Source organism: Eriocheir sinensis, chromosome 10 (assembly GCF_024679095.1).
Source record: "Eriocheir sinensis breed Jianghai 21 chromosome 10, ASM2467909v1, whole genome shotgun sequence".
Lineage (NCBI taxonomy): Eukaryota > Metazoa > Arthropoda > Malacostraca > Decapoda > Varunidae > Eriocheir > Eriocheir sinensis.
Genome location: NC_066518.1, coordinates 12,962,983 through 12,989,099, shown reverse-complemented (window position 1 = coordinate 12,989,099; position 26,117 = coordinate 12,962,983).

The window sequence follows — 26,117 nt, the reverse complement described above, 5'->3', positions numbered from 1 at the left end:
GGGAGTGGAAGAGGGATAGCGAGGGATTGGTAATAATCAATCCCTACATATTATAATATATAATAATAATAATAATAATAATAATAATAATAATAACAATAACAATAATAATAATAATAATAATAATAATAATAATAATAATAATAATAATAATAATAATAATAATATAATAACAATAATATTTACAGATTCTATTCTTAAGAGGTTTACATGTTATTGATCATCCTGACCATTGCGGGCACGGTGGAGGTGGAGGAGGGAGTGGAAGGGAGAGGAGGAAGGGGGGAGGGGAGAGAGAGAGAGAGAGGCACAAACAGAATCCACAAACAAACACAATCACGTGACCCGCTGAAATCCATTTGTTCAACACGTAAATGAACCAAAACACAAACAGACAAACAAACAATAAAACAGATAAAACACACGCGCGAGTAAAACAATAAAAAAGTCATAAACAAACAAACAAACAAGAGGAAACAACAACATAACACGAATAAATGGGAGGGGAGGGGAGGAGGGGAGGGGAGGAGGGGAGATAAGGGGAGAGAAAGGGAGGGGAGAGAGTATCAGATTGGATATTGAGAGGGAGGGGAGGGAAGAGGATGGAAGAGGAGGGGAGAGGAGGAAGAGGAGAAGGGGAAGGAGAGGGAATACTGAAGGAGATGAACGAGAGGGTGTTTGAGGAATGGGAGGAGTGGGGGAAGGGGAGGAGGAAGGGGGAAGGAGAGAGGGAAGCGTGACCTATTGTTTTTTTTATTATTAATTTTACTGTTCATTTTCTTCTATTATTTTTCTTTTTGTCCTTTTTCTTCTTCTACATTTATTTATTATTCATCTTCCTTTTCCTGCTCTTCCACCTCCACTTTCTCTATCTCCACCACTGCCTTCTTCATCTTTTTTTTTCCTTTCTTCTATTAAAATGTTGTCTTTGCTTCCTTTCTTTTCTCCTCTCTTCTTCTTCTTCTTCTTCTCTTCCTATCTGTGCTATCATTCCTTGTTTGTATTTTCCTCTCGCTTCTTTTTTTCTAACTTACTCCTATTTCTTCTTCTTCCTCCTCTTTTTTTTTCTTCTTCTTTTTCTTCTTCTTTTTCTTTTACTTCTTCCTCTTCCTTCCGCAGCATCATCCTTCCTCACCAACATTAATATTTTACACGAAGACATATCAGTTCTCTCTCTCTCTCTCTCTCTCTCTCTCTCTCTCTCTCTCTCTCTCTCTCTCTCTCTCTCTCTCTCTCTCTCTCTCTCAAAGGAAGTTTCAGAAAAATAAACTTGGGAAAAAAAATCATCCATAACTTTTTTTTATCAAACTGTCATTTCCGGGGAACTTATTATACTTTTTTTAGTTTCCGACCTTAAGTGTGTGTGTGTGTGTGTGTGTGTGTGTGTGTGTGTGTGTGTGTGTGTGTGTGTGTGTGTGTGAAAACGGGAGCATCACCACCGCCTCCATCACCACCACCACCACCATCTCCAGCACCTCCACCATCACCACTCACTCAAGAAGCCTCACTAGATATTATGATAAGGTATGCACGCCTCCTCCTCCTCCTCCTCTTCCTCCTCCACCTATCTTTCTCCTGATTTAGCTCCTTCTCTTTCTCCTTTCCTGCTCTTCATCTTCTCCCTCGCTTCCTTCCTCATCTTTCTTTCTTTCTTTCCTTTTGAATTTCTCGTTCTCAATCTTCTCCTTTATTTCCTTGTCTTCTTCCTCTTCTTTGTCTCCTTCTTCCTCTTCTTCTTCCTCCTCCTCCATCCTTCGTCTATTTTATTCATCTACTTTTTATACTTTCTTCCGTTCTTTCTTTCTTTCTTTTATGCTTCATTTTCTTCTTCCAATATTTTGTTCTCCTCTTCCTTCTCCTTCTCCTCTTCTTCTTTTTCCTCTCCTTCCTTCTCATTCTTCTTATTATTCATCTCCTTCTTGTTCTTGTTCTTGCTCTTCTTCTTCTTCTTCTTCTTCTTCTTCTTCTTCTTCTTCTTCTTCTTCCTTGTCCTCCTCGTTTTCTTCCACATGTTTTCGTTGTTGTTTGTTGTTTGTTCCTGTTCTAGTTCCTCCTCCTCCTCCTCCTCCTCCGTCTTAAAAACTTACTGCATATATTCTCTCCAGATACTTTCTTCTTTCCTCCCCTCTCCCTCCCTTTCCTCCCTCCCTCCCCTCCCTCTTCCTTTCGCAGTTTTCAAGAGTTACACTGACAGATACGATTTTTTTTTAAACTTAACTTTTTTCCACACTCTTGTTTTTTATTTTTTTCCTTTAGACTTAGAGGGTGAGGGAAGATTATTCAGGGGATAAAAGAGCGGTTTGGAAGAGGAGGAGAAGGAGGAGGAGGAGGAGGAGGAGAAATGTTTGAGGATGAAGCTTATAAGAAAAGGAAGAAGATAAAAAAAGGGACATAGGAAAGAGTAGAAAAATAGGAAAAATAGGAGGAGGAGGAGGAGGAGGAGGAAGAAAAGAAGAGGACAAGGAAGAATAGAAAAGGACACTGAAAGAATAAAATAAAAGAAAAACAAGTAAATTAAGACAAAGCAAAGAAGACAAAGTAAAAAAAATAAATAAGAAGAGTATGAAGATAAAAGATAAGACAAAAAAATAGGAAATATATATAATAAAAAGAGGAGGAGGTGAAGGAAGAGGAGGATAAGAAGAAGAAAACGATAAGGCTGCTGCTGCTGATGATGATGATGACGAGGAAGCAGTGATTTGGCGAGACATTTCCAGTAATCAGATTCAGTTTTTTTCTTTACTTTCTTTTTCTTTTTTTTCTTTTCCTTTAAGTTTCGACGCGGCGGAGAAGACAGGAGAAACTCTTTTGGCGCTTTCTTCTTCTTCTTCTTCTTCTTTTTTTTTTTTTTGCAACGATCACGCCACTCACTAAAAGCCCTTTATCATGTTTTTTTTCGCCCTTTTTTATTATTTCCACTGTTCTAATTTTCCCGTGATTCATAAGCCTTTTCTCTTTTCTTTTCATTTTTTTATACTTTCATTTTCTTCAATTAGTCTTTTTTTCTTATTTTTTGTCCACTTTCCTTTTTCTTTTTTTCATTTTCGTCCACTTTTCTCTTTTCTTCATTAATTTTCCTCCACTTTCCTCTTGTTTTCCTCAATTTTCCCATTTTTCCTTCGTTCTCCTCCACTTTCCTCTTTTTTTTCCTTTTCAATCCATTTTTTCACCATATTCTATCAGTTTCCTCTTTTCTTCATGCATTTTCGTCAACTGACCCTCTTTTTCTCAATAATTTTCCTCCATTTTTCTCTCTATCTTCTTTAATATTCTCATTTCTGATTAATATTCTGTTTTTAATATCCTGTGATTCGTAAGCCTTTCTTTTTTTCTTTTTCTTTTTACTTTCATTTTCCTTCACTGATATTTTCTTCTCACTCACCTTTTAGTCCACTTTCTATATTTTTAATTTTCTTAATTTCTCTCTTTTCGTTGATTTTCGTTCACTTTCCATTTTTTTATTAATTCTCGTCACCTTTCTTCCTTTTTTCATTCATCTTTCTCCTCTCCCCTTTTTTTCACTCACTTTTCTCCTCTCCCCATTTTTTTTCATTCCCTTTTCTCCTCTCTCCTTTTTTTCATTAATTTTCCTCCACTTTCCACTTTGATAGATTTTCGTTTACTCTCTTTTATTTTTCGTCCATTTTCTCTTTCTGTCATTAATTTTTGGTCCACTTTCTTCCTCTCCCATTTATATGATTTCAACTTTCCTCTTTAAATTATTCGTATTTCTCCACTCTCCTCCACTTTCATTTATCTTCGTCTCCTTCCCTCACGTCTGAACGAAGCAATACGCAATAAAGCAAGGACTCATTTAATTTATTTCATTTCATTCTCTTATCACTCGAGATTAAACTCTAATAATTTCTCTCAGTGATTCTCATTATTAATATCATTCTTATCAACTCGTTCTCTCTTCTCTTTAACTGACCACGATAACGTTCTCTCTCTCTCTCTCTCTCTCTCTCTCTCTCTCTCTCTCTCTCTCTCTCTCTCTGAAGCTTTCTTCCTTTGTTTTTATTTTTTTTTAGTCCATTTTCGTTTTCTTGTTAATTTCTTTGTTTTTTCTATTATTTTGATTTCTTTTTCTTTCCTCTCTCTCTCTCTCTCTCTCTCTCTCTCTCTCTCTCTCTCTCTCTCTCTCTCTCTCTCTCTCTCTCTCTCTCTCTCTCTCTCTCTCTCTCTCTCTCTCTCTCTCATTTATTCGCTAAGTGGTAATTTCGAGTAGGGCGAGGCGATCAGAAGCAGAATAAGACACTTCCTCCACTTCTTTCTCACTTATCCACTTCTTCCACTATTTTCCTCTCTCACGCGATGGCCACTAACCTCTTCTTCTTCCTTCCTGATTTCTTGCCCTCCTCCTCCTCCTCTTGCGATCTTCAACCCCTTTTCTTCTGGCTCTTCCTCCTTCAGCAATGACCAACTCCTTATCTTCTTTTCTTCGTTATTTTTATCTTCCTTTTCTTCCTCCTCAGTAAACCACCGGCTGTTAAATCCTTCTCATACTCCTTTTCTTCCTTTTAATGCATCCACCAACTCTTCTTTCTCTTCCTTATAATTCTCTTTTTCTTCCTTTTTAGTAATTCTCATATCTCTTATTCCTTTCTCTTCTTCGATTGCTTTCTTTCCATAATTACTCTCTCACCTTCCCTCCTTATATTCCTCTTCAGCCTTCTCCTTCTTCTTCTTTATCCTTCTTTTATTAATTCTTTTTCTGTGCCTTCTTTTCTCTTGTTCGCCTTCTTTCTTCCCGTTTATATAATTCTACCTCCTTATCTTCCTCTTCTTATACCTCACATTCTTCGATTTTCCTTTCTCCTCCTTCTTTCTTATCCTCTTCCTATTATTTCTTACTGTCCTTTATTATCTCTTCTTAGCTTTCTTCTTCCTTTCCATTATTCTCACATTCATTCCTTATCTTCCTTTTCTTCCTGTCCTCACTCTCCTCCTCCTCCTTCAACTCTTCCCTTTCTCCCTTTTAACAATCCTCATATTTGCTTCCTTTCTCTTTTTTATAATCTTCTTTCTTCCTGTTATTCTCATTCTCTCCTCCTTATCTTCCTCTTCTTCCAGCTCTCACTCTTCGAATTCCTCCTCCTCTTCCGCCTTCAACTCTTCCTTTTCTCCCTTTTAGCAATCCTCATATTTTCTTCCTGTCTCTTTTCATAATCTTTTTTCTTCCTGTTATTCTCATTCTCTCCTCCTTATCTTCCTCTTCTTCCAGCTCTCACTCTTCGATTTCCTCTTCATCCTTCTCCATTACCCCTCCCCACACTTCCTCCCCTTCTCCTCATCCTCTCCACATCCCCTCTCCTCCTACTCCTCCTCCCCCTCTTCCTCCTTCAATCCTCTCCTTCTCCTCTCAGTCTCCTCCTCAATATTCAGCGAGAAATGGGCTTGATTGGAGATAACTGAAAATGCTTTGAATGGAGCTCCGAGTGTTTGATTGCGTATTAGTTCAATTTTGGGATGGGCCTGATGGAGGTGGGGGGGTGAGGTAGGAGGGGGGAGGGAGGGGAGGGAGGGGAGGGTGTTGAGTGGTTGAGTGAAGGAATATGTGGAGGTGTGAGAGTGGTGAGTGAGCGAGTGAGTGAGTGAGTGAGTGGTGATGTGCTGTTAACTTTAGAGATAGATATAGATAGATAGATAGAGAGAAAGAGAGAGATAGAGAGAAAGAAGAATATAACAATTTAGGTCAGTATGTATAGGTCTGGTATCCTCCTCCTCCTCCTCCTCCTCCTCCTCCTCCTCCCTATTCCCCTTGGAGCAAAATCAATAACAACTCAATTATTCCATGAAACTGTGTAACGAATATGGGGTGGAAAAAAAAAGTAAAAAAAAATAAATAAATAAAATAACGGAAGAAAGACATCACAGAATATGACACAAAAGGAAAAAAGAATAACCGTATATCACCACAGAAAATAAAAGGTTAACTTCGATAAAAAAAATAAAAAATATGTACATTGACGATAGTTCTAAAAAAATAATAATAAAATGGAGGCTATGGATACACTACAAAGCTCTCTCTCTCTCTCTCTCTCTCTCTCTCTCTCTCTCTCTCTCTCTCTCTCTCTCTCTCTCTCTCTCTCTCCTTTCCTTTCCTTTCCTTTCCTTTCCTTTCCTCTCTTTTCCCTCTCCTTTCCTTTCTTTTCCTTTCCTTTCTTTTCCTCTCTTTTCCTTTCCTTTCCTTTCCTGTATCTTCTTTTACCTCCCTCTATCAACTTTCTTTTACCTACTGTCCTTCATCTCCCCTCCTTTATCTCCTCTCCATTATTCCTCTCCTTTATCTCCTCCGTTATTCTCTTCTCCCTCCTTATCTTTCTGCTGCTCACATTCTTCGATTCCCTCCTCCCCTTCTCCCCCTCCATTACTACTCTCCTCTATATACTCTGACTCCTCTCCTCTCCTCTCCTTCCACTAACTCAAAGCGCGTAATGGAGTAATATTTTTCAGTTCCTTCCTCCTTCCCTTCTACATTTCCTGCTCGCCTCTTTCTCTCTCTTTTCCTCTCTCAGCCTTCCCTCCTAGCCACGCCTCACCTCCTCCAGCCTCCTCCAGTCAGCGCTTCTGGAGGGAGGAGGAGGAGGAGGAGGAAGGGGGCTGCCGCAGGGAAGAGGGGGGAAGGGGGGCAAGGGGGAGCCTCAGTTCGTGGCCTCCCTTTGCGGTTTACCAACAAGTGATTGAACCGTTCAGGAGTGAGATGGAGTTTTTCTAAGTTGCTCAGCGAGTTGGTGGTGGCGGAGCTGGAGGAGGAGGAGGAGGAGGAGTATAGGAGGGTTTGAAATAGGAGAGGAAGGAGAAGTAGGTGGGTAAGGGAAGTAAGAAAGATCGTGGGAAGAGGAGAGTAAGGAAAGGCATGCAAGAGGAAGGCGACCAAAGGAAGGAGACAAGAGGAGGAGGAGAAGAAAAAGAGAGTCCGGGAGGAGGTGAAGGGTAAGGAAAGAATAAGAGGAAGAGGAAAGTTAGGAAAAAGTGGATGAAGGTGAGGAAATGAAGGCAGGGAAAGAAGTATTAGGAAAGGAGTCTTGGCAGAGAAGAGCAAGGAAGGAAGGAAGGATTGAAGGTAAGGGAAGACAAGGAAGGCCGGGGAGGAGGAAAGAAAAGAAAGATAGAAGAAAGGTAAAAAAAAAAAGAAAGGAAGACACGGACAGGAAATGAAAGCCGGGAAGGAGGAGGTCAAGGAAGAAAGGAAGGAAGGAAGGAAAGAGCAGGAAGAAGGAAAGAAGGCGAGCACCCAGCCATTGACAGCACCCGGCAACCCACAACTCAAAGGGCGGAGGCGAGGGGAAGGGAAGGGAAGGGAAGGGGAAGGGAAGGGAAGGGAAGGGAAGGGAAGGGAAGGTGGGAGGGTGTTGGAAGTCATAAAAATGGAGAAAAGCGTAAAGACCTTTATTTAGGCTTTACATGTTTTATTCTGTGAAAGGCGGCGAGGCGGTGTGTGTGTGTGTGTGTGTGTGTGTGACGAAAAGCCCAACTAGTCACTCCGCGCACCACACACACACACACACACACACACACACACACACACACAGGCAAAAGCACCGTACCCCCACCCCCCACACACACAGAAACACCCTCCCCCCTTCCCCCCCCTCACACAAGCATTCGACCCCTTCACACACACACAAGCACTCCTCGACACACCCACAAGCATACACACACACACACACACACACACACACACACACACACACACACACACACACACACTAGTACCCCCCCTCACACACACACACATACCCCAGGCTGTGATATCGGGACCCCCCAAAATAATCTATATATATGTACACAGGAATTCGGTAAATTGTGAACAAATACACGACCAACAATCCAAATAAGAGGAAAAAATGGGGCGGAATACTTTCTATTTTTTTTATTGACAAGCGAAAGAACAAATTGAATTTTCATCCTTCAAAAAACACCAGAAATCTTTCCCGCGTGTTTGCTTATATACTTTTATTGTCCTTTTTTTCACTTTTTTTATTTATTTATTTATTTGTTTGTTTATCTTTCTATACCGATTTAATTTATTTACTTTTTGGAGTAGCGGAAAGAGATGGAGTTGAGTAGTAAAAAAAAAAAGCAGGTTAGGATAAAAGTAAAGAGCAGGGGAAGTAAAGAAAGGGAGAGAGGCAGAGATATGATAAAGTGCGGGAGAGGAATGAAAGGAGGATGAACAGAAAGTGGTGAACATGGGAAATAAAGAAAGAGAGAGAGGCAAAGATATATAATAAAGTGTGGGAGAGGAATGAAAGGAGGAAAACGAGGAAAATGAGAGAAAGTAGAGAACAGGGGAAATAAAGAATGGAGGAGACGTAAAGAGATCTAATAAAGTTTGGGAGTGGAAGTAAAGGAGGATGATGAAGAAAGATGAACAAGGGAATAAAGAAAAGAAGAGACGCAAGAGAGATGATAAGAGAGGGAGGTGAATGAGAGGAAGGTAAAGAGAACGTGACGAAGAGAGGAAAGAAAGAAAGAGAGAAGCAACGAAGAAAAGAAACCGTGGGAGGGGAACGAAAGGAGAGTTAGAATAAAATGAAGAACAGAGGATAGAAAAAAAACAAAGGATAGGAAAAAAATGAAAAAAATGAATATAAGGAAATGAATATGCCTGGACGGATGGGAGAAAGGGAAAACAGATAAAGAAGAGATAGTGGTAACACGAAAAAAACAAACAAATACCCGCAGACACAGAGCCGAAAGAAAGTATAAAATAAAACTGAAGTGAATTTAAAAAGAATGACTACGACCGGGCGAGTAAGAGGGAAAGAGTGAATAATAGAAAGGAGATGAAAAGACAAAAGGAACCATACAAAACAAACAGTCATGGAAAGCCTAAAAGGAAAAAAATAAATAGAAAATAAATACAATAAAAAAGATGAATATGCCCAGACGAATGTAGGAGAAAAAATGGTTAAAGGGGAAATAGAAAAGAAATAGAATGACAACAGGGAAAGATGTAAAAATAAACAAACACAGACAGACATAAAAATCCGAAAAGTAAAAGAAAAAAGGGAAATATAAAAGAAAGAGAAAAACGTATATAAACGGACGAATAAGGCAGATAAAGGGAAAATAGATTAAGAGGAGACGGGATGACAAGGGGAGGAGGAGGAGGAGGAGGAGGAGGAGGAGGAGCCACGCCAAACACACTTAAAAAAAAAAAAAACTATATATATACCAACCGTTATATTTTTTTGGTGAGGTGCAGTGAGGGGAGGAATGTGTTGTGTGTTGCGAGTGTTACAGGGAGGGGGGAGGGGGGAGGGGGAGGAGGAAGGGGAGCTGTGTATGGTTGGGGTAAAGTTTAGCGGATGTGGAGTATTGCCAAAATATCCACACACACACACACACACACACACACACATACACAGGCCTACCCCCCTTCGCCCCCCTCCCCCCACCACCACCACCATCACTACCTTCTGTTATTCAATTGTTACATTCACTTCCTCGCTTTTCACAAGCTCTACAACCTTAATTTTTACCCTTTTTTTATATATATTTTTGTGTTTATTCTCTCTCTCTCTCTCTCTCTCTCTCTCTCTCTCTCTCTCTCTCTCTCTCTCATTACAGCAGCAGTCTTCTCTGTTTATTTCCCTCTCCCTTTACTATATATATAGGTCAAGGCGGCTTTAACATATAGCTCCCTCCTCCTCCTTCTCCTTCCCCTACATGTCGTCACCATTAATCTGCGTATCAAGTTCAGGTTCAAGCAACGAAAGGAAGCATCAATGAGGGAGTTTCTTGTCGTCGCCCTTCATGTATGCATCAAGTTCAAGTTCAACCAGCAAAGGGAGGCGCTGAAGGGACAAGCTCGCCACTTCCACTCCCTTTCATTCCCACTCTCTCCACTCAGCCCGAAGACGAGTAAGGGAGGTGGCACTTCCATCAGGATTAAAGCCACGATTACGATGAAGACGAGGACTAACTCTCTCTCTCTCTCTCTCTCTCTCTCTCTCTCTCTCTCTCTCTCTCTCTCTCTCTCTCTCTCTCTCTCATCGATCGTTTAATATATTCTTATTTTAAATTCATAACTACTTCATTCCTGAGTGTGTGTGTGTGTGTGTGTGTGTGTGTACTCTAGCAATATATGATGCAATGAGAGGAGAATGGGGGAATGTCGTGCGAGAGGGTGGTGTGTGTGTGTGTGTGTGTGTGTGTGTGTGTGTGTGTGTGTGTGTGTGTGTGTGTGTGTGTGTGCCAAGGAGCATGAGTGAAGGTATGGTATTGCAACCTGAGTGTGAATGTGCGAGAGAGGAGGAGGAGGAGGAGGAGTGGCGTGACGGTAATGAGTGTGAATTAATAGCTATGGGAAAGTACGGTTTGTGTGTGTATGGCTGTATATGTGTGTATATGTGTGTGTATGTATGTATGTATGTATGTATGTATGTGCTAGTAATTAAAGTGAGTGGCAGCCGTCTTACCCTACCCTACCCTACCCTAACTTAACCTAACAACCTAACCTAACCTAACCTGCCCAATCCTTTCCAATCCCATTCTCAGCTATCCTATCCTACCCCATCCTATCCCATCCCATTCTCTCCCTCCTTATTCTACCCAATCCTTTCCAATCCCATGCTCCCCTATGTTACACTGTCCTCTTATTCCTGTACACTGCCAGCCAATCCCGCAGCGTCCAAGGCCGAGGGACAAGGGAAGGACAGGCGGCGGGATCGATGGCAGCAGTGTGACGGTTGGTTGCGGCGAGGGACAGCCAGCTTGATCACGCTTACGACTCAAAGGTCAGGGAGGAGTGTTGCTGGCTGGAGGAGGAGGAGGAGGAAGAGTAGGAGCAGGAGGTGGAAGGAATTGGGGATATAAAGGAAAGGAAAAGGAAGAAGAGTAGAAGGAACATGAAGTGGAGGGAATGAAGGAAGAGGAAGGGGCGAACAAAAAAGGCGAGAGAGAAAGGAAGAAGGAAAAAGAAAATCAAAAAGAATACGAAAAGAATACAGGGGAGGAGAAAGGAGGAGGAGGAGGAGGAGGAGGAGGAGGAGGACGGGGAATAAAGGCCATGTAGGAGGAATACGAAGAAGAGGAAGGAAAAAACATGAAAAACGAAATGAAAAAAATAGGTAGAGAACAGTAAGAAAAATGAAAAGGTACAGCAGGAGGAGGAGGAGGAGGAGGAGGAGGAGGAGCAGGAATAGGTCACAAGCGGCAGGCAGACAGGCAAGCGGGCAGGCAGGTGTACTTGTGTCTACGGTCCAGGTAAGGTGGGAGGGTCCGCCGATCCGCCCTCCGCCTGTCCTGCCTCTAGGGTGTTGCCGCGCCTGTCATAAGCAGCGGGAAAACTTATGCACGGGACGAGGGAGTGGAAGGAACGTTGGGTCCGTGGGGGGTAGGAGGGAAGGAGAGAAGGAGAGGAGAGGGATGGAGTTGCAGGAAGAGAGAAAGAGAGAAGGAGAGAAGGAAGGGACGGGAGTTCAGGAAAGGGAAGGGAGAAGAGGATGACTTGGAAGGGAAGGAAGGGAAAAGGCGGAAAGGAGGAAGGAAGGGTTGGAATGGAAGGGGAAAGGTAGAGAAGGGAAGGGAAGGGAAGGGAAGGGAAGGGAAGGGAAGGGAAGGGAAGTGGAGGGGAGGGGAAGGAAGGGAAAGTAAATGAAGGAGAGGGATGGAGGGAGAGAGAATTAAGAGGAGGGGTGGGAGTTAAGGAAAGGGAAGGAGGAAGGAGGAGAGGGATAGGAAGGGAAGGGAAGGGAAGGGAACGAAAAGGAAGGAAAAGAAAGAGAAAGAAAGGGATAGGAGAGAAAGAGAAAAGAGGAAGGGTGGGAGTTAGGAAAGGAATGGGAAAAGGGGAACGGTTGGAATGGAATGGAATGGAATGGAATGGAAGAGAAGGGAAGAGAAGAGGAGAGAGAGTGGAGGTGGAGAGTGGAGCGCCTGAGGGAATGAATGGCCTTTGTCACGGTGTTTGCCGATTGTTGTCTTGCGGAGGAGGAGGAGGAGGAGGAGGAGGAGGAGGAGGAGGAAGAAGCTGGGGGGGGGGAGGGAGAGGAGGGAATAAGTAGAGAAGGAAGATATAAAAAAACGAAGTAAAGGAGAAGAGAAGGAAAGGAGGAAAAGGAAGACTCAGAGAAAAAGAGTACAAAAGGAAGAAAAAAAGGCGGACTAGTAAGAAGAAGAAGAAGAAGAAGAAGAAGAAGAAGAAGAAATAAAAAAAGTAGAAAAAACAAGGAAAATCTATTACCATATTATAATCATCAAGGGCTTCCCAGTTGTTGTTTTTATTCCTCTCTCTCTCTCTCTCTCTCTCTCTCTCTCTCTCTCTCTCTCTCTCTCTCTCTCTCTCTCTCTCTCTCTCTCTCTCTCTCTCTCGCTCTCCCTCTCTCTCTCCCTCTCGCTCTCTCTCTCTCCCTCTCGCTCTCTCTCTCTCCCTCTCGCTCTCTCTCTCTCCCTCTCGCTCTCTCTCTCTCCCTCTCGTTCTCTCTTTCCCTCTCCCTTTCCCTCTCCCTTTCCTTCTCCCTTTCCCTCTCCCTTTCCTTCTCCCTTTCCCTCTCCCTTTCCTTCTCCCTTTCCCTCTCCCTTTCCTTCTCCCTTTCCCTCTCGCTCTCGCTCTCCCTCTCGTTCTCCCTCTCCCTCTCCCCTCGCTAACTACGGGCCTTGTTTCTGCGAATTTTCTCCCGAGCTTGATACTGAAATGCACTGTTTTTACTAGGTCCATTATTATCAGCATTACCCGGGACAATATTCTCTTCATGGATTGCAATATATTTCCCTTCAAACGATCCAGGAAAATATCTCAAGCTTCTGTTTTCATTTTCTTTGTTTGTTTGTTTTCTGTTTGTCTGTCCGCTTTTGTCTGTTTGCTGTTTTTCTGTTCGTTCATTCAATGTGTGTGTTTATCTTCTTTCCTTTTCCTTTCTTTACTTCCCTTTTCCTTTATTACTTTTTTTATTAATTTTCCTCCTTTACTTTTCCTTCCCTCTCTCCTCCCTACCATCTTACCTCCCTTTATCTTTGTGTGTGTGTGTGTGTGTGTGTGTGTGTGTGTGTGTGTGTGTGTGTGTGTGTGTGTGTGTGTGTGTGTGTGTGTGTGTGTGTGCGTGTAAATATTAAGATGATGATGATAATAGTAGTAGTAGTAGTAATAATAATAATAATAATAATAATAATAATAATAATAATAATAATAATAATAATAATAATAATAATAATAATAATATGAATGGTTAAGTACTGCAGGCAGATGCTGAAAACATCATATAATTTCTCTATAATTAAAACCAAAAATGATTAAAAGCAGTAATAGGAATATTTGCATTAAAAACTAACCAAGAATAAACTCATTCTAAACAATCATATTAGAGGATTCATTAAAGGATAAACTAAAAAAATAAAGCTGACGTAAAGGTCAAATAATATCAAATGCAATTCAGGGAAACTGTGATAATATTATGATGAATTATATACCTGTTAAAAGCGAAAATCTGACCAGAAGAATCATGAAAAAAAAAATATTCCACCGCTTTTGGAACTATCACTGATCAACAAAATCTAAATTATTCCAGAAAATGCTACTGTTTCCGTGTGACGTTTCTCTTAAATATCCGTGTGGACAATCTAAATAAAATAACGAAATTGCGTAAGGGAAATGGATTTATCGTTCGTATTGATTTGGGTCCATAGTTCCAGCTACACCGGAGTAAGTCTGTGATGCGGCAAAGATTTCAATGACGAGGCTGAGGATAAAAGTGACGGAAAGGGGAGGTAATACGCGATGAGTCTGTGCATACGTTCACTTAGGAATAGGTGTCTGTCTGTCTGTCTGATGTGTGTCCGTGTGTCTTTTTCTTCCTGTGTCTGTCTGCGTGTGTCTGTGAGTGTATTTGTCTTTCTGTCTGTCTACCTGTCTCTCTCTCTCTCTCTCTCTCTCTCTCTCTCTCTCTCTCAAGGGGGGTGATCATTACAACGCAAACAAGTACAATCTTCGGCCCCAACAAAGGTGTGTTTAGAAGCTAAGTCGCAATTACAGACCGGCAGCATTACCTTCACTGCCAATTACCTGGAACAATGAACACAGGCGGCCGGTACGCACACACGACACACACACACACACACACACACACACACACACACACACACTGATACTCTCTCTGTGTCTGTATCTCCTCCCTCTCTCTCTCTCTCTCTCTCTTCCAGTCTACCTAACACAACATTCCCGTAAGTATCTTCTTCTAAACGGCTAATGCTATTGTTATTATCATTGCTGCTACTACTACTACTACTACTACTACTACTACGACTACTACTACTACTATCTTCCTCATTTCGCTGCTCAGTCTTAAAGGTATCCTCCCCTCTCTCCTTATCTCCCTCCCAAATATTGTCTTTAATTAACTCAAGTAAGCGAGAGATTATTCAAATTAGCCATTTATTAGCAGGACGTTATAATGCTAAGCCGGAGTCGCTCAGCAGCCGCGGATGAAGCAATATCGTGCGTGGCGGGGCTTTCGGGGTATATATATCCTTCCCCTAACTTAACTACTACTGCAATACTACTACTACTACTACTACTACTACTACTACTACTTTTTTACAGCAAGGGAGGCAGCTCAAGGGCAAAAAAGAAAGACAGCAACGAAAATAAAAGCTCGTTATAAGCTGCTTCTCCGACAAAAGAAATATGAATGAGAGTCCAGAAGAGAGGTCAATTTCGGGTGGAAAGGTGTCTATACTACTATTACTACTATTACTACTATTAATACTATTACTACGACTATCACACTACAATCACGCACAGAAGTAGTAGCAGTAGTAGTAAAAGTAGTAGTAGCACCAGCAGCAGCACTAGAAACAACAGTAGCAGTAGTAGTAGGAGAAGTAGTAGTAGTAGTAGTAACAGTAGTAAAAATAGCGTTACGGCCATCACCACGCTCAAATTACATACCCAACCTTATGAACGCACACATAATTACGTACTAATATTAGCACCACCAAAACCACCATCACCACTACCACCACCACCGCCACCTCCTCCTTCTCCTCCATCACAATATTCTCCACCATGACATTATCACCCCCCTCTCGCCCCCTCCTCGCCCCCCTCCCCCTCTTCGGACACAAATCTCAACAATGACCAATCAAGGTGCAGGAAACAGCTGACTCCACCTTGCCGAGAGAGAGAGAGAGAGAGAGAGAGAGAGAGAGAGAAAGGGGGTAGGGGGGGTCCATTAACTTGCCCCTCTAGTCCTATACAAACACATGAGAGAGAAAGAGATAGAGAGAAGGGGGGGAAGGGGGGAGAGGGTAAGCAAAGAAAGTATATTAAAGGAAGTTTGTATTGAGGGTGTATTCCCCCACCTACACACACACACACACACACACACACACACACACACACACACACACACACACACACACACCCACACAAACCTGAATCCCCCTCCCCCTTTTCTCTTTCTTCCCTCCTTCCCTCCTCCTCCTCCTCCCCCCCCTCGCCCCCACCGTTATTCCTACCCCTCCATAACCTGCCCTGTACTCCATTAGCTCTGATATTTTTTTTTTTTAGTTTACCCGCGGGACCACAAGGCATATGACCCCCTTCACTATCTCCCCTCCCTCCCTCCTCCTCTTCCTCCCCATCATTAATTTTGTCTCTACTCCCTTCCACTCTCTCCCCCTCCTTCTTCTCCCTCCATATACCACATGGCTACCTACACTTCCCCTCCCCTACACTATCTCCCCACCCTCTTCTTCCTCTCCCCTCTCCTTCCCATCATTTGTCTCCCTTTCTCTCTCCCACTCCCCTCTTCTAGCTCCATATACAACATAGCTACCTACACTTCCCCCTCCCCTCCCCTCCCCTGCCATTCCTATACTTCCCAGTTCTTTATTCCCTTCATCCCCATATAGCACAGTACCCCATTCACCCCCCACCCCATCCACTACCCATTTCAGTACCGCATTCCTTCCCCTCTCGACTCCCCTTCCCCTCCACCCCCTCTACCTCCCCCACCCCGTTTCCCCTCCACAAATAATGGGTAGGTAGGCAATTTTTCTCTCCCCTTCCCTTCCCCTTCTGCCTTTTTTTCAATTATTTATCATTTTCCTATTTTGTGTCCCTTCAGTATTTTTCTTCCCTTCACTTCCCCCTACCTCCCTTCCAGCATTCCTTAATTCCCATTCTCCTATATCCTCCCTTCCCCCTTCCCTTTTCCTCCATCCCTTTATGCATTGTTTTTTCCTTCCCTTCCCTTCGTTCTCTCTCTCTCTCTCTCTCTCTCTCTCTCTCTCTCTCTCTCTCTCTCTCTCTCTCTCGAACCCGTTGCCCTCTTTCTTCCCCTCTCATTTCAACACTTGTTCTTCTCTTCTTTATCTTTTTTTTTACTTCTTCCCTTCTTCCCCTCCTCCTCCCCCTCCCCCCCTCCCTCCCCGTTCTCTTTACTAAGCCTCCTTTTCCTTTCTTATACTGTTATCTTCTTCCTCCTCCTCCTCCTCCTCCTCCTCCTCCTTCATGTTTTACCTCATCTTCCTTTATACAGTCATTTTCCTCCCCCTTTATCCTCCTCCTTTCTCCCCTTCCTCTTCTCCTTCCTACACTCATCTTCCTTCTAGCCCCTCTCCTCCTCTTCCTCCCTTTATTTTCTTCCCCCCATCGTATTAAAGGGCACCCTGACTGCACTTTCTCCCATCCTTGCAACTCTCTCTCTCTCTCTCTCTCTCTCTCTCTCTCTCTCTCTCTCTCTCTCTCTCTCTCTCTCTCTCTCATTCCTCAACCTATTGCCATATTGCCTTACCAGCCCTTCCCCCATTCTCCCTCTTCCCCTCTCCCCTTCCTTCCCCCCTCCCCTCCCCTCACCCCCTCGCCCCCCCTCACCCAGGTTCGCCGAGGCTCAGCGATAAGAACCACCACCACATAAGTTGAAATTCCACACCGCGATAATGTGTGTCAGCTTTTATAGTTTTTTTTTTTTTTCGAGGGAGGGGGCGAGAGGATTTCTTAGGTGATAGGTGGGGTGGGGTGGGAAGGGGGAGGGGGAGAAGAAGGGAGAAAGTTGGGAAGGGAGGGGTTTGTGTGGGTTTGGAGAGAGGAATCCAAGTGAGTGAAAGTGAGTGAGTGAGTGAGTGAGTGAGTGAGAGAGTAGTAGTAGTAGTAGTAGTAGTAGTAGTAGTAGTAGTAGTAGTAGTAGTAGTAGTGGTGGTGGTGGTGGTAGTAATATCAGTAGTAGAAAAGTTATATACAAATTCAGTTTTAAGAAGAGAATCATTAATTAAAAGAAAAAAAAACATTACAATAAAAAAAGGAAAACAAGAGAACACATCTATGCCATACACATACTTAACAAACACACAAATACAAATACACAAACATCACCAACACCAACAACAGACACAACACCACAAACACAACACCACAACACAAACCATCACCCATCCGTATTTATCATGAGTACGAAGAAAATAATCAGAAGAAAAAAAAATCCATCCCCAGCTGAGCCTTCTCCCGGAGCGGCGCGTCTGATGGGTCTGCAAACACTCCTACCATTGTCTGGGGCACGGGTGGACCTCATCACGGCGGGGCAGACCGGACGGCGCCGCGGCAGGGGGAGGAGGGGGAGGGGTGGGGGAGAGGCGGGTGAGAGGGGGGGAGGGCTACAGCAGACTCAGAGGCCACGGTACATACTATAAGCTGCTTTGGTACTCTGTGTCTATCTGTCTGTCTGTCTGTCTTCATCTCTCATTCTCTTCTCTTTCCTTCTCTTCCTTTCCTTTCCGTCAATTTCTTTCATTTTCCTTGATATCCCTTCCTTTTCTTTCTGTTCTCTTCTCTTTTCTTCCCTTCCCCTTATATTCCTTTTCTTTCCTTCCCTTCATTTTTTTCCTTTCCTTTCCTTTCCTTTCCTTTCCTTTCCTTTCCTTTACTTCAAAATATTCCTCTTCTCCCTTTTCTTCCCTTTCCTAGCGCCCACCTCTTCTTCTCTTTCCCTCTCCCTCTCTTCCCACACTCTCCCTTTCTCCCACTTACTTTCCCTTTTAATCAATTCCTCTCCTGGCGGCTCACAGGTAACAAGAGGCGCCGCTTAATTAATTATGCCGCACACACAAAACGGCAGGTGTCGGTGGAGGGGGTGGGGGTGGGGAGAAGGGACGGAGGGAACAGCAAAAAATGGGGGAGAGGAGAGAGGGGAGAGCTTATAGGGGAATAAAAATGGGGGGGGGCGAGGGGAGAGGGGAGAGCGTAGGGGAGAAAAATGGGGTGAGGGGAGCGGTTACGAGGAAAGGGGGCCGGGTGGGGAACCTTCTCAGAGTTAATTACTAAGGTGAACTAAATTGTGCTAACCTAACCTAAGCTAAAAATTGGAAAAAAAGGAAAAGAAAAATGTAAGGAGGGCTTTAGGGCTTTTTCGTTTTTTTTTTTTTTGTGTGTGTGTGTGTTTGTTCCACCCTTGAGCTGCCTCCCTTGCTTAAATAAAGAAAGGAAAAAATAAAGATATAATTCCGAGACTTTTTTTTTTTTTTACAATATTCTAAGGCAATGAATGGTGTAATAATATAAAGCTCTGAGGTCTATTCTTTTCACATTTTGCTAACCTAATCTGATCTAAACTGAAATGGGGAAAAGAGTAAAGTAAAAAAAAAAAAACAATTCCAAGTTTTAACTATATTTTAAGGTGAAGTAATGATAAAAAGGTCGCGGGGTGTCTACTTTTTCCTATATTTCTTAAGTTTTCTCTTTGTCTACTTTTTCCTACATTTCTTCAGTTTTCTCTTTGTCTACTTTTTCCTATATTTCTTAAGTTTTCTCTTTGTCTACTTTTTCCTACATTTCTTCAGTTTTCTCTTTGTCTACTTTTTCCTACATTTCTTCAGTTTTCTTTGTCTACTTTTTCCTACATTTCTTCAGTTTTCTCTTTGTCTACTTTTTCCTACATTTCTTCAGTTTTCTCTTTGTCTACTTTTTCCTACATTTCTTCAGTTTTCTCTTTGTCTACTTTTTCCTACATTTCTTCAGTTTTCTCTTTGTCTACTTTTTCCTGTATTTCTTCAGTTTTCTCTTTGTCTACTTTTTCCTACATTTCTTAAGTTTTCTCTTTGTCTACTTTTTCCTACATTTCTTCAGTTTTCTCTTTGTCTACTTTTTCCTACATTTCTTCAGTTTTCTCTTTGTCTACTTTTTCCTGTATTTCTTCAGTTTTCTCTTTGTCTACTTTTTCCTACATTTCTTCAGTTTTCTCTTTGTGTACTTTTTCCTACATTTCTTCAGTTTTCTCTTTGTCTACTTTTTCCTACATTTCTTAAGTTTTCTCTTTGTCTACTTTTTCCTACATTTCTTCACTTTTCTCTTTGTCTACTTTTTTCCTACATTTCTTCAGTTTTCTCTTTGTCTACTTTTTCCTACATTTCTTCAGTTTTCTCTTTATCTACTTTTTCCTACATTTCTTCAGTTTTCTCTTTGTCTACTTTTTCCTACATTTCCTCAGTTTTATCTTTGTCTACTTTTTCCTACATTTCTTCAGTTTTCTCTTTGTCTACTTTTTCCTATATTTCTTCAGTTTTCTCTTTGTCTACTTTTTCCTACATTTCCTCAGTTTTATCTTTGTCTACTTTTTCCTGTATTTCTTCAGTTTTCTCTTTGTCTACTTTTTCCTATATTTCTTCAGTTTTCTCTTTGTCTACTTTTTCCTACATTTCTTCAGTTTTCTCTTTGTCTACTTTTTCCTATATTTCTTCAGTTTTCTCTTTGTCTACTTTTTCCTACATTTCTTCAGTTTTCTCTTTGTCTACTTTTTCCTACATTTCTTCAGTTTTCTCTTTGTCTACTTTTTCCTACATTTCTTCAGTTTTCTTTGTCTACTTTTTCCTACATTTCTTCAGTTTTCTCTTTGTCTACTTTTTCCTACATTTCTTCAGTTTTCTCTTTGTCTACTTTTTCCTACATTTCTTCAGTTTTCTCTTTGTCTACTTTTTCCTACATTTCTTCAGTTTTCTCTTTGTCTACTTTTTCCTACATTTCTTCAGTTTTCTTTTTGTCTACTTTTTCCTACATTTCTTCAGTTTTCTCTTTGTCTACTTTTTCCTACATTTCTTCAGTTTTCTCCTTGTCTACTTTTTCCTACATTTCTTCAGTTTTCTCTTTGTCTACTTTTTCCTACATTTCTTCAGTTTTCTCTTTGTCTACTTTTTCCTACATTTCTTCAGTTTTCTCTTTGTCTACTTTTTCCTGTATTTCTTCAGTTTTCTCTTTGTCTACTTTTTCCTACATTTCTTCGGTTTTCTCTTTTGTTATCGGCTCAGAACTTTTCACATTCTCTTTACTTCGAGCCTTCTCCTCCTCGTCGTAGTCCCTTTGATTTCTTTTCCCTTTGAGACTAATGGTTCGGTGGGCGTGCGCGTCTTTCATCCCGCCTCCCTTTAATGTCCCGAAGCCAACACGTGTTCCTCACTTTTATGTTTCCGCTTCTTTCCATTCACGATAAGTTAGAGAGCCATTCATTGCACTCTCTTGTTTAGGGACCCTCGCCTCCCTGCTCCCTGCTCTCCTGCTTTCTCTCTCTCTCTCTCTCTCTCTCTCTCTCTCTTCCCTTCCCTTCTCTCTATTCAATTCCTTTCTCTTTCCTTTCCTTTCCTTTCCTTCCCTTTCCTTTCCTTTCCTTCCCTTTCCTTCCCTCTCCTCTCCTCTCCTCTCCTTTCCTTTCCTTTCCTTTCCTTTCCTTCCCTCTCCTTTCCTTTCCTTTCCTTTTCTTTCCTTTCCTTTCCTTTTCTTTTCTTTCCTTTCCTTTGTTTTCCCTCCCTTCCCCACTCTCTCTCTCTCTCTCTCTCTCTCTCTCTCTCTCTCTCTCTCGCACACACACAGCAGGACATCAATATAAACACGGGTTTCCTTTCCTCATCACCCCCCCCCCTTCCCCCCCCCACACACGTGCCACCATTGTCATCACCGTGCCGCCTCTCTACGGACACCCCCCCCTCGTCACCCCTTCATTTTCAACGCCAGCACGTGACCCACACACTCAACGCACGACTAACTTATTCATGAACGCCCCCCCTTATTTTTCTGCCCCCTAACTCGCCCCCCCATCACCCCACCTGCTCTCCATTCTTACCTCATGACCTGACTGTATTCTCCTATTCAATATCCTACTTCCTACGCTCACAATACCCTCCCTTATTCTTCCTTCCCCTTAGTCATCTCCCCCCTTTTTTTTTGCCTACTAGCCTCCCCCATCCTCCCCTCCTCTCTTCCATTCATGCCTCATAACTTGACTGTGGTATTTTCCTCTACTATTCTCTATCCCTATCCTTCCTTCCCTTTACATTCTTTTACCATCCTATCCTTCCTTCCTTTTACAATTCTAACCTTCCTTCCCATCACATCCCTATCTTTTCTTCCCTTACAATCCCTTACTATCCTATCCTTTCTTCATTTTACAATTCTAACCTTCCTTCCCATTACATCCCTATCTTTTCTTCCCAATTACAATCCCTTACTATTTTAACCTTCCTTCCTTTTACAGTTCTAACCTTCCTTCCCATTACAATCACTATCTTTCCATTACGATTAGTCTCCATCCTTTCATCATAGAGAAGGGGCAGGAGGAGGGGGATTGAGGGGTTGCCGGGTGGGTCCATTCCAGGCCACAACTTGCAGTACATATAAAACACACGAGGACGCGGCTAACAAGGCAAACAGAGCGAGAGTATAATGATCAAAAGCTAGGCCAATGTTTTTTTACAGGAAGGGAGGCGAATGAAGGGCAAAAAACAACAAAAAAGGAATAAAAAGGCTCGCTATTCGCTGCTCCGACAAACGAAAACAGAAGAGACCAGAAGAGCGGTCAATTATTTTTGCTTCGTCGTGGCAAAAAAGGAAAATCGGTTAATCGCTTCAAATCCCACCAAACGATACGCGGAAACCTTTTGTTGGCGATACTTTGCAGCGGATCTCTTCAGCGGATGGACACAATAAAATAAACATAAAAAAAAAAAATTCATATATATATCAATCAGATTTTAATGAGCGACGCAATAAAATCAAAACAAAAACAACAACAACCGGCTCTTATGTTGAATCTCTGAGGCGGAGAGAGTGATCGCATTCCGAGTCTTAATTGAGCAATTAGCAACACAAGGAAATTAATAGATTTCGCCTTCATTTTTCACGCGGCGCGGAGGGAAAAATGAAAAATAAACACCATCTAAAAGTGCGATGATAAATGACATCAATGAGGAGGGGAGGCGAGGGCAAACATGGGGAGGAGAGGAGCGGGGAGGGGAGGAGGAGGAGGAGGAGGAGGAGGGGGATGGTGGTGATGGCGGTGGTGGTGAGGACAGGGAGTGTAATGTGAAGGGGGAGAAGGGACAAACATAGTAGAGTGGGGGTGTGGTGATGGGAGAGGGGCGGGGGGCGGGGGTAACGTGGTGATGGTGGTGGTGAGGAACTGTACTGTGGAGGGGGACGTGAGAGCAAACAAGTGTGGTGAGGTGTGGTGAGCGAGGGGTTGAGGGGGCAGCGGTGTGGTGTAACGTGGTTGTGGTGGTGGTAGTAGTGGTGAGGAGAGGGACTGTAATGTGGAGGGAGGATGGGGTTGATGAAGGGGAAGTGAGGGCAAACATAGTGGAGTAGACGTATACGGTGAGAGATAGGGGTGGGGTGAGTGTATTGAGGTGGTGATGGTGGTGGTGGTGAAGGAGAGAGGAACTGTATTGTAGATGGGGGAGGGAGTGATGAAGGGGCAAGAAAGGTGGAGAGGTATGGTGAGGGAAGGGTGAGGGAGGGACTGACTGATGATAACAACGAAATGGTGCCATGTTGAAGTAGTGGTGGCGGTGGTACAGGTAATGAGGAGGTATAGGGGTGACGGGGGGGACTGTGAAAAGTAGACTGTAGAGGGAAGGGACTGGATGGATGGAACGGAAGGCCTGAGTGATAAATTGTGCTTTTCATGGGACCAACACACAAGCTCGTAGGTCCAGGGAGAGTATATGGAGAGAGTGGGGGGGAGAGGGAGGAAGTGAGTGATGGGAGAAGGTGAGGGAGAGTAGTACTTGATGAGAGGGGGAGAGGGGTGAGAAGGAGGGAGGAGGTGGCTGAAGAGTGAAAGGGAAGGTCGAGCTTTTGGTACTGTATAAAACAAACCAAAAATTATATAACCCCAAACAAAAGCCCCCTCGATAAACAAACAAGGGCATGAAAATAAAACCGTGACAACAAAGAAAGAAGAATAACGAGAAAAAAAAGGGGAAGGGGGAATAAGGAGATAACTAAACCGCATTCCTAATAGAAAAACAAAACACTGCACGGTATTCTAAACGCGGTGACAGCAAGCAAGGAGATGGCACCCCTCCAAAACTACACAAGCACTGCAGGGTAAGGAGCAAGGGTACCGTTGTATAGAGGCAGCTGGAAGGAAGGGATTACAACCTCATAGGCGCCACGGACAGAGGTATCCTAAAAGCGGTCACTCCAAGGTTAGGGACAGACACGGAGGCACTGCAGGGAGTGTTAAAAGTGCCACTGCGGAGACCGGAAGGAGGCACTGTAGTAAATTAGGTGGTTAGGGAACTGAAGAAAGAAAATAATGGGCCATATTCTTATACATTTCGGCGCCCAAGTAGTCTTCTGTTAGAGTGTTGGGCGTTTTCAGAGGTAGTTTTATGACCCTGGTGGTAGTTTGGGCCGTAATTTAAGACACCATCGCTTCTCACAACTATTTCTAAAGGTCAAAGAGGGGATCAATCTGCTTTTCATGAGTGTTTTTTAAGGTTCATGGCACAGAAGAAGGGTCAAACTACCATCAGGGTCATAAAACTACCCCTGGAAAGGCCTACAGCTCCTACGAAAGCCATGTCAAATATGTGAACTTGGGCGAAGAGATGTTTTAAAATACGACCCTTTGACCCTTCCTCTCCTGTACCGTGAACCTAAAACACACTCATTAGAACCCGATTGATCTCATTTTCGGCCTTTGGAAAGAGTTGATGTGAGAGGCGGAAGAGTCTAAGAATACCAAGAATGTCTCACTCATAGAATTGAAAAAAGACAACTCTCTCGACACCCTTCCACTATTAGATAAAAAAAGGAGATAAAAAGATACGTGTTATCAATGAACGTTACTAGCTTTAATGACCACCTCAACATTACTTTGCAGAGACCAAAGGAGAAAATAAAAGGAAAAGGGCAGAAAGTCTCGTCTCAGTTTACTTAATGAAGTCAAAAGAAAGAGAGGAAGAGAAAAAACAGAGAAACGTTCCACTTCAGAACAGAAAAAAAAAAAAAATCTTGAAAATTGGCAAAGGAAGGAAAGGAAAGTGGAGGATGGGAAAGACCACACCAAAACCACTACCACCACTACCACCACTACCACCACCCTCACCACCGGAACCATCACCACCATAACCATCAGCATCACTACCACCACCACCACCAACAACAACAACAACAACACCAAAACTTCCTGGTCTGACTGCAGCGCTGAGGACAGAGAGCTGCAGAAGAGGAGGAGGAGGAGGAGGAAGTGTCGTTATTTCCATCCCGCTTCCCCTCCAGTGATTCGCCTCAACCGGCTTCATTTCATCCCTGTGTATGTGTGTGTGTGTGTGTGTGTGTGTGTGTGTGTGTGTGTGTGTGAAGGTGAATGTATGTATGTCTGTATGTACGTATCAGTGTTTCTCTATCTCCTTATCCTTCTTCAAACACAAAAACACAACTTCGCAAAAATACCGGATTCGTACAAGTCAGTTCACACCATTAACTTGGTACCTAAAAGTCGATCAGATCCCATCCATCATCTTCCTCTATAACTCAATCTTGACATCCCCGGCAGTGCTTCAAGGGTGTGTGTGAGTGTGTGTGTGGGGGCGGGTGTTCTCTTTTTCTTTGCTTTCCCGTTACACCGCGGCGAAGCAGGGCGAGGGTGGATGAGTGAGTGACATGCAGGTCCTATACTCTTGTGGGAAGACTGCAAGGATAAAAAGGAGGAGGAAGGAGGGAGAGAAAAAGAAAGAGATGTACCAGAAGTTGAGGGAAAGGAAGGAGGAATGAATATGCAGAATAGAAGAAGAATGAAAGGAAGAAAGGTGACGAGAGAATTAAAGGAAAGAATAAAAGAGAGAGAGAGAGAGAGAGAGAGAGAGAGAGAGAGAGAGAGAGAGAGAGAGAGAGAGAGAGAGAGAGAGAGAGAGAGAGAGAGAGAGATGAAGGCTAACACGCGGCGTTCAATTCCAGCTGGCGAGAGGAAGACGAGGAATTTGCATATCCCATTCTCCCTCATGCCCTGCAGACCACCACCACCAAAATCACGACCACCATTATTACCCCTACACGACCACCACCACCACCACCAAATCCACTACCATCATCACTACATCTCCATCACATCACCAAAACGAGGGTCCCTGCCACCACTGACCCCAAAATCAACCACCACCACCACCACAAACACCCCTACCACCACCATCCCCTACACCACCACATCACCATAACGAGGATCCCTACCACCACTGACCACTAACTCAACCACAACCAACACCATCATCACCACCATCACCAACAGCACGACCACCTCACCAAAACGACCATCCCAACCACTTAGGCAACTTCAACCACAATCACCACAATCATCACCACCATCACCACCACCACAACACCAATGACTCTGTTGCTACTCCGACAAACACAATCTTCCCATAACGACATCACCGCAATCTTCAACACCATCACATCCACCCCGCCGCCACAGCATCCACCATCACCACTATCTTCACCTCCCATCACCACCACCACCACCAAATCTGTAACACCCTATCTTCATCACCGCTCTCAACACCACCAAGGAAGAGTGATGTAGTTGTAGTCGTAGTAGCAAAAGTTTTATTATTATTATTATTATTATTATTATTATTATTATTATTAGTAGTAGTAGTAGTAGTAGTAGTAGCAGTAGTAAAAATCTACATATTTCCTTTCTTTACTAAAACTCCCTTTGCTCTGGACTAATTAAGCCTTTTTTTATTTCTTTCATACTAAATAACTCTCTCTCTCTCTCTCTCTCTCTCTCTCTCTCTCAAACATTCATTATATTTCTTCCAAAGGTTTCCACATTATTTTCTTCTTCTTCTTCTTCTTCTTCTTCTTCTTCTTCTTCTTCTTCTTCTTCTTCTTCTTCTTC